Source organism: Nothobranchius furzeri, chromosome 8 (genome assembly GCF_043380555.1).
Source record: "Nothobranchius furzeri strain GRZ-AD chromosome 8, NfurGRZ-RIMD1, whole genome shotgun sequence".
NCBI lineage: Eukaryota > Metazoa > Chordata > Actinopteri > Cyprinodontiformes > Nothobranchiidae > Nothobranchius > Nothobranchius furzeri.
This window is the reverse complement of record NC_091748.1, coordinates 63,083,323-63,100,018: the sequence shown is the minus strand read 5'-3', so window position 1 is coordinate 63,100,018 and position 16,696 is coordinate 63,083,323.

Here is a 16,696-nt window from a genome sequence, read left to right as displayed (position 1 = left end):
GAGGTTAATCATACATTTGCACAATGTACTACCTCCACGAGATGAAGGGTTTTATGACAATATCATGATTGGTTTCACTAAGTAAAAATTTCATGACCAACCTGGCGTTTGGTGGAGACTGAGTGTGTAATTTTAGTGCAGCAGATGGTGACTTATGTTCACTACAGAGATCTCAAACCAGCGGAAACTGGGAGCGAGAGAGAGGGAGGGAGGGAGAGAGAGAGAGAGAGAGAACCAAAGGGAGATAGGGAGAGAGAGAACCAGAGGGAGGAGAGAGAGAGAGAGAACCAGAGGGAGGGAGGGGGAGAAAAGAGAAAGAACCAAAGGGAAGGAGGGAGGGAGAGAGAGCCAGAGGAGGAGGGGGGGGACCAGAGGGAGCGAGGGAGGGGGAGATAAGAGAAAGAACCAAAGGAAGGGAGGGGGAGAGAGAGAGAGAGAGAGAACCAAAGGGAGATAGGGAGAGAGAGAACCAGAGGGAGGAGAGAGAGAGAGAGAGAGAGAGAGAGAGAGAGAGAGAGAGAGAGAGAGAACCAGAGGGAGGGAGGGGGAGAAAAGAGAAAGAACCAAAGGGAAGGAGGGAGGGAGAGAGAGAGCCAGAGGAGGAGGGGGGGACCAGAGGGAGTGAGGGAGGGGGAGATAAGAGAAAGAACCAAAGGAAGGGAGGGGGGGGAGAGAGAGAGAGAACCAAAGGGAGATAGGGAGAGAGAGAACCAGAGGGAGGAGAGAGAGAGAGAGAGAGAGAGAGAGAGAACCAGAGGGAGGGAGGGGGAGATAAGAGAAAGAACCAAAGGAGGGAGGGGGGAGAGAGAGAGAGAGCCAGGTGGAAGGAGGGAGATAAAGTGTGTGTGTGTGTGTGCGCGCGTGCGTGCGTGTGTGCGTGTGTGTGTGTGTGCGTGTGTGTGTGTGCGCGCGTGCGTGCGTGCGTGTGTGTGTGTGCGTGTGTGTGTGTGTGTGTGTGTGTGTGTGTGTGTTTATTTATTTAGCAGATGCTTTTATCCAAAGCGACTTACAATTCATTACCTATAGGGCATGTTGTGACCTGTGGGGGAAACCGGAGAACCCGGAGGAAACCCACGCATGCATGGGGAGAACGCAACTCCACGCAGAAAAGCTGCAGCCGAGTTTCAAACCTGCAACCTTCGTGCTGCGAGGCAACAGTGCTAACAACTGCGCCACCATGCAGAGTGGTGGTGGGGGGTCATGTGGCATGTTTAAGCCCATGATTCCCAGGTTTAATATTATATTGTGGAACATTTATCGTTTCCTGTTATGGAGACACAGAACTGTTGACAGCAGTAGCTCACGAGGTAGAGCGTCTTGTCGGAATCGGATCCCGGCTCCGGACGGAGAGTTCTGCTGTTGTGTCCTTCTGCAAGACATGGAGGGACCGATGGAGCCTGTACTCCACAGCCTCGCCTCTGTCAGTGCGCTCCCGGGCAGCTGTGGCTACACTGTAGCTCATCACCATCAGAGTGTGAATGTTTGTGTGAATGGGTGAACGATGCACTGTAGTGTAAAGCGCTTTGGAGTCTTCTGACTCTGAAAGCTGCTATACAAGCGCGGGTCATTTATCATAAAACTAACATTAAAATACATTTTTTGAAAAGTCTCTTCCTGCTTTGTGTCAATCCCTCCCAAGCCCAGAGCCGTGCACAGTCACTACCAGCATGTCCAGGATCAGCGCCCAGAGGTTTATTTCATGCTTCTAGCTTATTCAGAAGATGAGAACCCTCGAGTTTCAAAGTAGCTCTCTCTAAACAAAACTCTGAATTATAACGAGTAAACTAGCAAAACAACCTTAAGCTCTGGCCAAACATGTCTAAACTTTCAGAGACAAACTATTGCTTTCATCACGGCAGATCTTGTCTTCATTTTGTTGGTTTTATTGGGGAACAAAAGCACACCAGGACTCTCTCATTTCAGACTCTTTCAAGATGAATCACAAACCCTCCCTCGCTGACACACAGAGCTCCTTGAACCTATAGATTGTGTAAATTACAGTGCTGAGCTGGATTTTGCGTTTGGATTACAGCTCATGCAGAGAAATGTTTAGGTTCAGGTTGTCAAAGCGAGGTTATACACGTGGGTGAGGCCAGACCACACAGTTTCACAGAGAGACCCGAATCCTTTCCCCTAACTTTTGGAAGAAGTTTTTCAAAAGTCAAAGATAAAGGAAAAATAATCAGAGGTAAGGATAATGAGAGCAAAAGCCGTGGAAGCTTGAAAAGGAGAGGGAAGAAGGAAGTGGGAATAAAACAGCCCTCGTGGAACAATAAAATTGAAATGATGCTTGCAATCTGTTCTGGCTTTTTCACAAAACACGCTCAAACGGATCTCCACATGGCAGATCAGGAATATGTTTAGTTCGGTTGAAAAATATACTATAAATGAAATAACCAGCATTTATAAGTACCGATGAAGAATGGTTTTCACAGCTGGTCATACACCCTTTAATGCTGACAAGTAAATCACACAGACACAGCATGTGAGAGTAAAGAATATTGAGACTCAAATCCAAGCTAAAGACAGAAACGACGTTTTGGAGGAGTAGTCCCTCTTTCATATGGAGCTTTTCCTAATAAGCCTAATAAGCCTAGCAGACAATACCGTTAAAGGCGTTGAATGCTCATTTATTCAATACATTTGCAGGGGTCTCTAGCAGGAATAAATGCCTAAGTTGTACTCAGGGGAAAAAACATCTCAGATGCACCTGGATCTGGAAGTACAAGTCAGCTGCAGGAGAAAGTCAGACATGGTTACGTAGACACCCCATTGGGCGCTGGAGGAGCGTCGCCGCCACAGTGAGAGTTCCTCGGTCTCCAATCCCAACTGGATTCAACGCAGGCTGGACAACTTGGCCAGTTTTTGTGCAGCCTACGGTTGCAACAGCTGGTGTACTAATGAAAACAGATCACGTGGGATCATTATTGACTTTTCCAGCTTAGCTGTTGGGATTTTATGTTTTAACTTATTTTATTTTATTATATTTATATTTTAATTATCAGGCCAAACTATATATACACGTCTTGGATTGACTAACAGCAACACAACTCTGCACCTGACTCTGCATTGCAACGTTGATCTCTGCAAATAACACAATTCTGGAGGAGTTCTGCTGTGTGGTGGAGTTGCTAATGCCAACAGTTAACTTTTACTAGTTGAGACGCTGTCTGCTGTTTCCTGGACGCTAAACCAACAACAGTCTTCCCCGTCGTCAGTCAAGATGGGTGAGTCCATGAATGTTCAGTGACAGTGTGATGTAGATTCTAGAGTTTCACCATCTATTTTTTATCAGAAGCTAATGCAGGAGCTAGGTGTAGGAGACTATTTTCATGTTCAGCCTGCATGAAAAACTCAGTGAGTGAATACAATTGGAAATAATAATTAAAAAATGTTTTTTCAGTGGTCCACACCTTTAAACAAAACGTTTAGCAAAGATAAAACATATTTCAATTTAAACATAATTCAAAATGAATGGTTTTATACATAAAAAATGTCTATTTCCCTTGAAATGTGAAAAAGTCACACTAAACCAGACTAAATCTCAGTAGCGTCTCACAGTTAACGTCTCGTCTCGTCTCGTCTCGTCTTCCTCCGCTTATCCGGGTCCGGGTCGCGGGGGCAGCATCCCAATTAGGGAGCTCCAGGCCGTCCTCTCCCCGGCCTTGTCCACCAGCTCCTCCGGCAGGACCCCAAGGCGTTCCTGGACCAGATTGGAGATGTAACCTCTCCAACGTGTCCTGGGTCGACCCGGGGGCCTTCTGCCAGCAGGACATGCCCGAAACACCTCCCCGGGGAGGCGTCCAGGAGGCATCCTGACCAGATGCCCAAACCACCTCAACTGACTCCTTTCGATCCGGAGGAGCAGCGGTTCTACTCCGAGTCCCTCCCGAATGTCCGAGCTCCTCACCCTATCTCTAAGGCTGAGCCCGGCCACCCTACGGAGGAAACTCATTTCGGCCGCTTGTGTTCGCAATCTCGTTCTTTCGGTCATTACCCAAAGCTCATGACCATAGGTGAGGATTGGGACGTAAATCGACCGGTAAATCGAGAGCCTGGCTTTCTGGCTCAGCTCCCTCTTCCCCACGACAGATCGGCTCAGCGTCCGCATCACTGCAGACGCCGAACCAATCCGCCTGTCGATCTCCCGATCCCTCCTACCCTCACTCGTGAACAAGACCCCGAGATACTTAAACTCCTCCACTTGAGGTAGGACCTCTCCCCCGACCCGGAGGTGGCAAGCCACCCTTTTCCGGTCGAGAACCATGGTCTCAGATTTGGAGGTGCTGATCCTCATCCCAGCCGCTTCACATTCGGCCGCGAACCTACCCAGCAAGAGCTGAAGGTCAGAGCTGGATGAAGCTAGGAGGACCACATCATCCGCAAAAAGCAGAGACGAGATTCTCCTGCCACCAAACTCGACACACTCCACACCACGGCTGCGTCTAGAAATTCTGTCCATAAAAGTGATGAACAGAACCGGTGACAAAGGTCTCACAGTTAACTTCTGAGGTAATGGTAAGACAGACATTTCTCAACTTAAACACTGTTTTAGATAAGCGTACGTGGACAGGAGATGTGAAAAACATTTTTTCTGGGATTTTACTTCAAACACTCAATTTTACAAAGCCTGCAATTCTCATTATATTTCTGAATTTGCCAGAAAAGTGATATATGTCTGGTCTCAACTCCAAAGCCTGGAGGGAGGAACATACAGCCTCAGCATTTTCTTTACATAAGAAACATTTGTAATCTTTTAAAATGTAGACAATTTCAGAGGAAACAAAATAATTTATAATAAAAGATGATGATTTAACTGCTTTTCCTCCCACTTTCCTTTATATATCCGTTTACTCTAGAGGCTTAGAAAAAAATAGTTTCCTTTTCTTAGTTTTTCTTCAAAAGTCTTTAAGTTTTTACGACTTTGGATCGTAGAGAGTTCAGATGTACAATTAAGTACTCTTCAGCTTCTTTTGCTTCAGACACAACAATCTGATTAAGCAACACACTTATTATTTTTCATTCCAGATTTGGTGAGTTAATCTAAAATGTACTTATGCTGTCCTGCTATTAGTCGAAAGCATGCAACATGTTAATATGAACATTATTTAAATGAGATAAACATCTAGAGTGAAATGCTTCCACAAAGTCTAAGATATAGAGTTGATTCATCAAAATGAGCTCTCACCAACATTGTGCTGTGACACAGATTTTTGCACATCTGGTATAAATAAGAAGCTCTGAGCGTGTGGCTGCCTGGTTGTGATTTAAAATATGGGGGAGCCAAACCTGGAAAGATGCTAATGTAGGGGCTGGGAGGGGGGAATCTGCAGGATAAAACTGTAATTTAGAACAAATGTCCTGATATTTTATGACATGTGACCTTTTGGAATATGCAGGAAACGGTAACTAAAAAACAAATAATAAAAAGGAAAATGCAAAAACCACATGTGATCAGGTCCGTTAGCATCTGAAATATTTTAGATTTCTGTGAGAAGGACAAATATTTAGTGAGAATAGTGAATATTACTAAATAATGTTCATTTCATCATGATAAAGATGTATGACACTCTTGGGGAGTGGTGTCAAAGGTGTGGCCTGTGGGCCAAACCTTGTCTGCTGAGGGGCTAAACGTTGCCTGCTGGATTCATCTTCTAATTTAAAAATATGTAATAATCATAAACTCAAAATGCTTAATGAAATGCTATTCCCAAGTCCTCCACTAGGCAGAGGTGTGACCAAGTCACTGCTGTGCAAGTCACAAGTAAGTCACAAGTCTTTCCAGCCAAGTCCAAGTTAAAGACAACCAAGTCCAAGCGGAGTCCAAAATCAATGATGTGGAAGTCCAAGTCAAGTCCAAGTCCTTAACTTTGAGTTTTCAAGTCATAATCAAGTCATCTGTCCAACTTAAATTTAATGACCATGATAATAAATAAATTCCAGAAATAAAGCTTCTTAAAGCTTCATTTATTTGCTCAAACAAGCAGGAAGTGCATCTGAAACTGGTTATAAACAAAGTGCTTCTGCAGTTAGCAGTACAAGATCAAACCCAGAACCAAGAATGGTTTATGATTTTTGTCCATGTCGTGCCACTTCTGTGCTAAAATATCAAATATGCTCAAGTCATCATCAAGTCAACAGATGCAAGTCGATTCATTTCGCAAGTCATTGGCGTTCAAGTCTGAGTCAAGTCGTAAGTCTTTATAGATTTTACCAGGTCAGGTCAGAAGTCATTAAAATAATGACTCAAGTCTGACTCAAGTCCAAGTCATGTGACTCGAGTCCACACCTCTGCCACTAGGGGCTAATAACGTAAGTTTGAGCAGAAGAAGAACTAAAGCTCAGACTGAACAATAGAGCTTGGCTACACCTTTACCACTAAAGAGGTTTCCAGTCCAATCACAAATACCTTTATGTGTTTTTGTATTAGTACACATTTGTCTGAAATCTGAGATTCTTGATATGTTTTGTAAAAAGATATTTCATTAAAAAGAAAAGTTTTGTGTTTCATCCATCCATCCATCCATTTTCTTCCGCTTATCCTGGGTTGGGTCACTGGGGCAGCAGCCTAAGCAGGGAGGCCCAGACTTCCCTCTACCCAGCCACTTGGGTCAGCTCCTCCAGGGGAATCCTAAGGCATTCCTTGGCCAGCCATGAGACGTAGTCTCTCCAGCATGTTCTGGGTCTTCCTTTAGGTCTCCTCCTGGTTGGACGTGCCTGAAAAACCTCACCAGGGAGGCGTCCAGGAGGCATCCTAACTAGATACCCGAGCCACCTCAACTGACTCCCCTCAATGTGGAGGAGCAGCAGATCTACTCTCCATAAAGTGTTTCAGCAGATGGAAGCATGAAGTGCTCCAAAATCTCCTGATAGCTAGCTGCATTGACCCTGCCCTTGATAAAACACAGTGGACCAACACCAGCAGCTGACATGGCACCCCAGACCATCACTGACTGTGGGTACTTGACACTGGACTTCAGGCATTTTGGCATTTCCCTCTGCCCAGTCTTCCTCCAGACTCTGGCACCTTGATTTCCAAATGACATGCAAAATTTGCTTTCATCCGAAAAAAGTACTTTGGACCAATGAGCAACAGTTCAGTGCTGCTTCTCTGTAGCCCAGGTCAGGCGCTTCTGCCGCTGTTTCTGGTTCAAAAGTGGCTTGACCTGGGGAATGCGGCACCTGTAGCCCATTTCCTGCACACACCTGTTCACGGTGGCTCTGGATGTTTCCACTCCAGACTCAGTCCACTGCTTCCGCAGGTCCCCCAAGGTCTGGAATCGGTCCTTCTCCACAATCTTCCTCAGGGTCCGGTCACCTTTTATCGTTGTGCAGCGTTTTCTGCCACACTTTTTCCTTCCCACAGACTTCCCACTGAGGTGCCTTGATACAGCACTCTGGGAACAGCCTATTCGTTCAGAAATTTCTTTCTGTGTCTTACCCTCATGCTTGAGGGTGTCAATGATGGCCTTCTGGACAGCAGTCAGGTCAGCAGTCTTTTCATGATTGCGGTTTAGAGTAATGAACCAGGCTGGGAGTTTTTAAAAGCCTCAGGAATCTTTTGCAGGTGTTTAGAGTGAATTAGTTGATTCAGATGATTAGGTTAATAGCTCGTTTAGAGAACCTTTTCATGATATGCTAATTTTTTGAGATAGGAATTTGGAGTTTTCATGAGCTGTATGCCAAAATCATCAATATTAGAAACAATAAAAGAATTGAAATACTTCAGTTGTGTGTAATGAATCTAGTATATATGAAAGTCTAATGTTTATTAGTACATTACAGACAATAATGAACTTTATCACAATATGCTAATTTTTTTAGAAGGACCTGTATATAACGTACCACCAGATTCTTGCTAATACACCCCTGGTAGTTATGTTATGATTGTATTGGCTCCGTCCACTTGACCAGATGTAGCCCCTGAATCTGAATGGGTTTGACACCCCTGCTGTTTTAGAAATGGTAAATATCACTGTTGAGCCAAGTGTTTTGTTTCAATAAATGTTGTTATTTTATAAAAGTCTACATTTGTCTTGTATCGATGGGACCAAAGTTTGACAACAAATTTGGATTTATTTGCTGATTGTTTTATAAATGAAACAATAAAAGGTTTTTGAATAATTCCAGACAAGAGACATGAAGGCTGTATATTCCTGTCTTTTCTGTTTCTGGATCTTGTACAGATTTGTTTTGTGCTGCTTAGACTGTGCTACGTTACAGTTTGTGAAAATGGTCAGCAGTGTGACTCCCATGGCAGTACCGTCTCACCACAGATCATAAAACATTTGTTGTAAAGCAGAAACCTGGGATGAGAGAGAAGGCTGGTAAACGGGTTCAACTTTTTAGAGACATGGAGATGAAAAAGTTCCTCATTTTAAGATTTTGCAGGAAGAAGTGAACTATGACTAATTACATACAGTGTGTCATTTTTGGCCCTGATGACGCCTTTTATTGGTCTATTTTGGCCAGAAGAACACATTGAACTTTGGGTTTTCATGCAGCCCAACTAACATCTGTAACCTTGAGGTGGGTCAAATAGACACGGCGTAGACCAGAGAGCCGTAGGCGTCGCCAGACTCCTTTTACTGGATGACTGAGCACCAGTAAAACTGAGTCAGGCTGACTGATCAAGGTCATTGATAAGAGCAAGAAGCGCCATGAACGTAAACGAGGATTAGGAGAAATGCAGGCAACACTATGCTGACACAAGAGTGAAGTCAAGAGATATTTCTGATTCCACATCTAAACATGTCTTGACAACTACGAGCTACATGCTGATAGGCATGTTAACTTTCTGACTCTCCCTCATCTCCCTCTCACGTGAGCCACATCCACTATAATCAGACAATCCAATTTAATTACTTAATTCGAAGGTCACATTGTTTCTTATTCTAATAAAACTGCATTTTATTGTTTGTGTGAACAGCAAAACGAGGACAGAACACATTCAAAATATGACAGGAAACCACCAGGGTCGTCGTCGTCTTCGTCTTCCTCCGCTTATCCGGGTCCGGGTCGCGGGGGCAGCATCCCAACTAGGGAGCTCCAGACCGTCCTCTCCCCAGCCACCTCCACCAGCTCCTCCGGCAGGACCCCAAGGCGTTCCCGGACCAGATTGGAGATGTAACCTCTCCAACGTGTCCTGGGTCAGCCCGGGGGCCTCCTGCCGGCAGGACATGCCCGAAACACCTCCCCAAGGAGGCGTCCAGGAGGCATCCTGACCAGATGCCCAAACCACCTCAACTGGCTCCTTTCGATCCGGAGGAGCAGCGGTTCTACTCTGAGTCCCTCCCGAATGTCCGAGCTCCTCACCCTATCTCTAAGGCTGAGCCCGGCCACCCTACGGAGGAAACTCATTTCAGCCGCTTGTATCCGCGATCTCGTTCTTTCGGTCATTACCCAAAGCTCATGACCATAGGTGAGGATTGGGACATAGATCGACCGGTAAATCGAGAGCCTGGCTTTCTGGCTCAGCTCCCTCATCACCACGACAGATCGGCTCAGCGTCCGCATCACTGCAGACGCCGAACCAATCCGCCTGTCGATCTCCCGATCCCTCACTCGTGAACAAGACCCCGAGATACTTAAACTCCTCCACTTGAGGTAGGACCTCTCCCCCGACCCGGAGCCACCAGGGTCAGGAGAATTATTTCATGTATTCTAATAACTTCAAAATAGTATGGTTTTATTTCCAACTGTTTACTTTCAATTCAGAGAGAGAAAAGCAGAGCTGTGCCAGTAGAAAAGAAAGAGAAATAAAGCCATGGTGAGAAGATGGACAGCATGATAAATGCTACATTTCACAATATGTGCATTGGCTAATTCAGCAGGGTGTTGAAATGTTTGTCCTACATAGATGTAGGCGTTAGATAATTCAGTTTTATCTGTTTAGGTGTTGATAGTGGTAAACGAGGAGAGGCATGCAGGTGGAATGGGAGATAGAGGGGCTGTGGGAAAGGTCTGGACACAGAAAGAAAGTCCCTTTAGACATCACTCACTGGTGAAATTACATCTCCACATTTGACTTATCACTACGTGGAGCAGTAAGCTGCAGCTGTGGCTGCACTCGGGAACTGTTTGGTGGTTTAACCTCTCAATCCAACCCCTCAAAGCTGAGTGTCAAGCAGGGAGGCGTTGGGTCTTTGGTATGACCCGACCAGGTTTTGAACCCTGATCTCCCAGTTCCAGGGCAGACACTCTACCACTAGGCCACTGGGAAGTAAGTATGCCTGGCGGGAATTGAACCTGCATGGGGAGCGTACAGTAATAGTCCCACCTCTCCAACCCAGTGCTCTACCCTTGCACCAAGCAGAATACGCAGAATATGAGACAATTGGGGAAAGCAAAAGAGAAAAGAACAGTTTGCCTTCAGTAAAACTGGACGTTTTAATGATTTACTGCCTAAATGCTCCCCAAACCCTTTGTTTATTTTTATTTTTATGATCTTTTAAGATTTATAAAAATTGAGTCATCTGTTTTTGCTTAGGAACTCGTTACTTGATTCAGTGCTGCAGCTGCTAGAAGAAAATTAGTGGTGCCCCAAGATGACTGTTGAAGGGGGGCAATGGCCTCATACAAAAATGTGCTGGGCCCCCTACTGGCCCCCCATTAGACAGAAAGCCTTGTATGGATGACGGAACGCAGAAACAGTGTGGTACGTCAGATGAACTCATGTTGTACTGTAGTAGGAAGAGGTGAGCACAGACAGACACCTACCCACAAAAGTACGGGTAAGTGCTAAAGTATATCTACGTGAAAGTACTAATTATACTGGAGCCGTTGTTAATTGTAAACCTTGCCGTAAAGTTCAGAGAAAGTTGTAATTTAGGTGAAAGTTAAGGTTAGACATAAAATGGTGATGGTTGAACTGATGTCTCGGGGTGAATGAACATGAGTGTTTGTCATGTCTGACTTCAGACCAATAAATCATAGAATAGCATTGTAACAATGTAATAACACTGTAATCACATACTGCTACAGCATGCTTAGGAACATGATGCACCTACGGTTATGTTAGAAATAAACACTTTAGTGGGGCAGCCAAGTTTAACCTTTAGTTTGTTAGACTTCACTCTGCGGTTTCACTCTCCTAGAAACGTCTCAAACACAGAAATCTGACTCACCTGTGCATCCAGTAAACAAAAACATGATTACAAACATTTTCCTCTTGTCTTCAAGTGTCATTTCCAGTCAGACACATTTTCCTTTTCCCACCCCCATTAGTTGTTTTCTTCTTGTGCATATTTCGCTTCATTCTCTAAACATTGAAAGATGAAAGTGTTTAGCTTGAACCTTTAGTTCGACAGAGAGGGAAAGAGGAAGGATGGATGCATGTCCACCTTTTTATCGGTTTGCGTCAGTAAAGATCCATCAAATCAGAAAGCGGGCCCATTTCCCTCAACACGCCGCCAATCTCATCCCTTCACAGCGCACGGAATGAGAGTGTGGTTCTCTCTGCTCCTCTGAGGACACAGAGCTGTCAGCAGCTAACACGGGTTCAGGCTCCATGGCTGGCTGCGGGGAATGTTTGAATTGTTTCAAAGGAGTTAAAGTGGGAGAAAAGCAGGGTTCGAGATGCAGGAAAAAAGGGAAAAGAGGCGTTTGTGTTGGTTGAACGAGATTCGATCGACACACTTAAGAGGTGAACGTATCTTGCATTGCTTCTGAGCACTTACCCCAGATCTCATCTACATGAAAGAGCCTTTGTAATAGAGGGAATCACACAGCAAGTCGGGGGGTGGGGAGTGGGAACAGAGGCATCAATCAAAATAAATCAATACTGCTGCGGTTTCTTGTCTTATGCAGAAACGTCCTGCACAAAACATGAAGACGTACCAGTGGATGCCTGCAAAGCATTCTTGAATCCTAAAGTCAGGTTAATGAAGGAAAATGAGTGAAATCTTTCCCCCTTTCCTCGTGGCTGCTTTTGTTTTCCCTTTTGAAGCGAAGCCAAAGAGAGTTCCTTCTTCCTGCATGGCCACCCAGGCGTGATGTGGGAACATCGTGTCAGGTGGTGAGGTCAGGAGACCTGGGGACTGGCGCTTGAGGTCAGACATGGGTTTATTTTCCAAGCAAATCCTGTCTCCAAAAGCATCCTGCGCCGTCTCCAGGTGCTGACCAGAAAGAGAGAGCGAGCGAGTACTGACAGCAAACGTAGGAGGGACACTTTAGGAGACGGACAGCTTGTTTCAGTCCACTAGCACAGAGACATCTATTTCATATTACACATTGACCATTTAGGCACACGGTTCACCACGAAGGCTCACTGCCATTAGACCACCCAGGAAATCGTAGAGGTGGACCATGTGGGTGCTGCAACATTATTAGTTTGTCTTACTCAGTCAACACCTTTGTCATTATGAAAGTGCAATGAATATGTTGCCAGAAACACCAACATGGGATTTCCTCCTTTAGATCTGGGTGAAATACTTGAGTAAGAATCTGAATGAGTCATGAAACTGAAAAATGTTCATTTTTCCGTCAGTTTACAGCAGCTGTCTATGCTAGAAATGGTCTAGAAGTTGTGCAAACTGAAAATACCGTATTGGTTTTCAGTCTTTTAAAAAGAAAGAATATAATCTTTTATATAGTGCCCCTCAAGATAAAAATCAAGAGGTGCTTCAAAAATGACAGTCTTTACATACCATACACATTAGATGTCAAACTCTTTGGCAACTTCACTCAAAATGTAAAAAAAATAAGAGGTCTGAGATTAATTTGAGATATTTTAGTTTATGAAGATCTTTAGAAATTATTTATCATCATAACTGCAACTAATGCACACATCGTAGTGTCATTCTTAGGGAGAATGAGATTTAGCTGTTGGAAACAAAAAAAGGCACTTTTCCTGTTACAAATTTAAACTGAAGTAGCTGTCATTTTGCACATAAAATGCTTAAAGTTTTAGCTTGCATGATAGGAGATATGTGATAGGAGATATGTGATGTTAGTAATGTGATGTTAGTAACTTTTTTAATGAGAGGGGACACACACAGAATAAATCCGTATCGGAAATTAGGAGTCAGACAATATTGGAAAGTGGGACATTGGTAAATATATAAGCCATGTCGAGCATCCCTATAATCTTATGATTAGGACATTCATGTCTGTACGTGTGTAACCTAGGGCAACACTGGAGCTGGAGAGCTCAGGCGCCACACCAGGGATTCACAACGACACAGGTGGAGAGCGAGGGTGCAAAACCAGAGGGACAGAGACACCAGAGAGCAGAAGTTTGTCCTCGACCTCTTTTATTAACTAAATAAAGCCCCCGTCTAAAAGTTTATAACCTAAGAAAAGTTTGAGTCCATTAAAGCAATTTAAAACATGTTCTTCAAGAAGACCCCCAAAGATACTTGGGCTCCTCCCAGATCCACAAAGTCACACGGAGGGAATTTCCAGGATGGGAAAGGCGACGTCCCGGCTTCAGCGTCCGACCCCAGCAGTCTCTGGTCTCGCTCTCATCAGGCACTCGTCTCAGGCGTGATCTCCCGTGGGCTCTCGCCGCTCCTCCCTGACAAGGACAGAACACTGGGGCAGAACCTTTGTTTGTGAAGCAGTGCAATCTCTTTCTCGTAGGATCGGCCCATACGGAGCGTCACCCAGCATACAACACATGGATGAAGGCAGAGGTCCAACTTCTGCCCTGCTGTCGAAGGCGTTGCTCCCACTCGTTGTCGCTGCACGCCAGGAATGAACTGATCCTCCCGCGATCCAACCCGTTCTGTGCTACGTCCTCTTATAGTAGTCCAGTCCCTCTGCCTTCTTGTTTCTTTGGTCTCTTTTTCCTTCTCGCAGTTCTGCAGCTTCCTCCCTTTATCAGCCTGCTAACTATGCACGCCTGGTGTGCTCTCACAGTCACGCCCACCTCTTCAGGTGACTGTCATGTCAACAGTGGCAAAACAATCTAAACCAGGGGTGTCAAACTCAAACTCACACGGGGCCGAAATGAAACTCTGGGACGAAGTCGAGGGCCAAACTTAATATTTTTTGAAAAAGTGACGGCAAATTTGCACATTTTCTTTATCAACATATATGCAATTTTGAACCTTTAAATTTGGAAACAAACATATTTCTGCATTAACACTGAATGTGGAATAACCAAATTACACACGAGCAAGTCCGTTTTAAATAAAAGGCATCAGTGGTATTCATTACTTGTGGTATAATCAGCATTTTATAAATCTATTCAGGATTTATGTTTTCTTGTTTATTCATTTTTCTTATTTTTTATTCTCCTTTTTTTCTCCTGTAATAAGTGTCATCGCTGCTGTGACGTCTAGCTTTCCCCACTGAGAAACAATAAAGGGATTTTCTATTCTATTCATCTATCTGCAGCCTTTCCACTTCCTGTTTACTGTAGGTTAAATCTTTTCTCACGGGCCAACAACAAAATAAAAATATCATTTTATCTTAAATGAAAATGCAACATCTCACCTGTTAACTTTCATGTTTTGGAGCAGAAAAAGAGCATAAAACCAACATATTTAAAGCTCAGTTTGCTCCACTGGTTTACTGTGATGCTCACCTGTTCCAGCCAGATACCTGCATCATGGAGTTGATCTGAGCTGAGGAGGAGACTCCTGTTGTTTTGTTCATCTTCATCATAATAATGACAACATTAGATGACAACAGGTGCTCGCATAGGTTTGTGCTGATGAACATGTCTGAGCAGCTTGACCACGTTGTTGTGTGTCGGGGAGGAAACATAACCACAGAGCCGTGCTGGTTTGAGCGTGTCGCTGCTCGCTGGAGTTATATCAGCTCTGTCTGGACGTTAGTTGGAAAACTTCCTCTTTAAGTCGTGAACACATTACTGAGCGGCTAGAATCTCCGTTTCTGGGCTTCAACGTCAGAAAACAGCTGAGTGAACTCGGTGCTGAGTGAGAGGAGTTTAGTTTGCCCGACACAGCGGAGCTGCAGACAGCCAACTACCCCTGACTGCCTCGGGCTGGAAAAAACACAAAGGAGGGGGCGCGTCGCCTCCGCGCTGACTCCACAAAGCATCATGGGAGTTGAAGTCTTTGCGGTAAAATGGCCAGCGGGCCAGTTTTAATATATTTTTGATATTTATCTCGCGGGCCACATGAAAATTCTGGCCCGCGGACCTTGACTCTGACATATGTGATCTAAACTATACATGCACATAAAACCAAAAACACAACAAAATCATGCAGTTACACAAAACTGTTAAGAAATTCCAACAATTATTAAAAGAATTTAAAGCAACAAAAAACACACATTCCACTGTGTGACACGTGTGCTAAAATATTGATGGCATTATTTTTCTGCTCTGGCACACGCATTTCAGATCGATCATTTTCAAAATAATGAGTAAAAATGGTTTCTCAGTGAACCTGACCTCTAAGTGGACCTAAATAATGCCACAAAGACAACAAATCCAAGCCAGACTTGTTTTGTATTTTCTCAACCTGTCATTGAATCATTTTGTTGCACACAGCTCAGCTCTCTGTAGCTTACTGGAGTAACATAACAACAACAACATTCTTGTTTAGGAGAAAAAAAGGTTTGAGGCACAACTAAAGCACGTTGTGTGATCACTGCTTCTAAGAGTTATTTTTTCTCCTGTGTTTATTCCAGATATGAGAATATTGACACAGATTATTTTAACAAACACGCTGCCAAACGATTATCAGAGCCACGTTTTAAAGAACTGATGATGGTGTGTTTAAAGGCAATGATTCGGCACAGATGGTGAGACAATAAATCCTTCGGTTATGCAAGGCTGTAGTGTGTGAAGGAAATGAAACTCTAGATGCATCAAAGAAATAAAACATATTTGTGATGTTCAATGTTTTAAATCTAAAATAAAGCAATGAGTTCATATTTCATTTATAGAAAATAAAGTGAGCAGCTTCCCACTGAAGTTCTTAGGTGTGTTCTTGCTGTGCCGTGGTTCCAATTCCATGCTGTAGTTCTTTTTAAAACACAGAACAGTTTCGTTACCTGTTTTCCCGCTACGTTTCATCTGCGTCTGCAAACTTCCTCAGGCTGACGCTGATGGTGGCGTCACTTCCTTCTCTGTTTATCCGCGGGCAGCAGAGGACGTTGTCGCTCTCTGCTGCCCGCTCTCCCCTCTCCGATGAAGCAGTCCCATGCACGGTCCAACGTGTAAACTCCATCGTCTCTGTTCATGGTCCCACATCCACGTCTCCTTATCTCGATAGCTTCTTTTATCCATTTTTTGTATTTCTGTTGTTCGGTGTTTATGATCCTTGTGTTGTCCCAGTCCATTAAATGGTTTCCTCTTGTGCAGTGATCTGTTACGGCTGACTTCTTTATTGTACTTTCTGCTTCTTCTTTTGCTGCTCTTGTGTGTTTTCGACTTGTTTCTTTCTCGCACTCCTTTCTATGTTCTATTGTTCGTGTGTTGAGTTGGCGTCCGGTTTCTCCTATGTATGTTTTATTGCAGAGTTCGCATGGGATTTCATAAATGACCCCACATTTATGTCCAGCTGATATCTTGTCTTTTGGGTGTACTAGTCTGTTTCTAACTGTTGTGTGTGGTTTCGTTGGTGTGTTTATGTTGTGTTTTTTCATTGTTGCTCTTATTTTTTCTGTTATGCCTTTGATGGATGGTAGGGTTATCACTGGTTTTGGTTCTTGTCTTTCTGGGTTTCTGATTCTTTGCTTTGGTTGTTCTTTTTTTTCTGTTGTTGTTTGTTGTTTTCCT